The sequence below is a fragment of the Tupaia chinensis genome, unplaced genomic scaffold (genome assembly GCF_000334495.1).
Source record: "Tupaia chinensis unplaced genomic scaffold, TupChi_1.0 Scaffold000057_1, whole genome shotgun sequence".
Classification (NCBI taxonomy): domain Eukaryota; kingdom Metazoa; phylum Chordata; class Mammalia; order Scandentia; family Tupaiidae; genus Tupaia; species Tupaia belangeri.
The window spans coordinates 2,015,670-2,015,913 of NW_006159515.1; the positions used below are offsets into that span (position 1 = coordinate 2,015,670).

At 45.5% G+C, this 244-nt stretch overlaps 1 protein-coding gene across 1 annotated transcript in view; it reads right to left on the minus strand.

Annotated features, from left to right (window-relative positions):
- LOC102489684 (DNA repair protein complementing XP-G cells) overlaps positions 1-244 on the minus strand; it is an 84,614-nt gene that overhangs the window by 64,913 nt on the left and 19,457 nt on the right.

Genomic DNA, 244 nt, shown 5'->3' on the forward strand with positions numbered 1-244 from the left:
AGTTTTTCCAGCACCATTTGCTGAAGAGGTTTTCCTTTTCCCACTGGATTGACTGGTACCCCCTGTCAAAAATCAGCTGACTGTATGTTTGGGTATTTATTTCTGGGGACTCTACTCTGTTCCATTGGTCCACCTGTCTGTTTCTGTGCCAGCACCATGCTGTTTGCATTACCACACCTTTGTAGTATATTTTTGGGTCAGAGAGTGAGATGCCGCCCACTCCACTCTTCTTGTGCAGAATTAC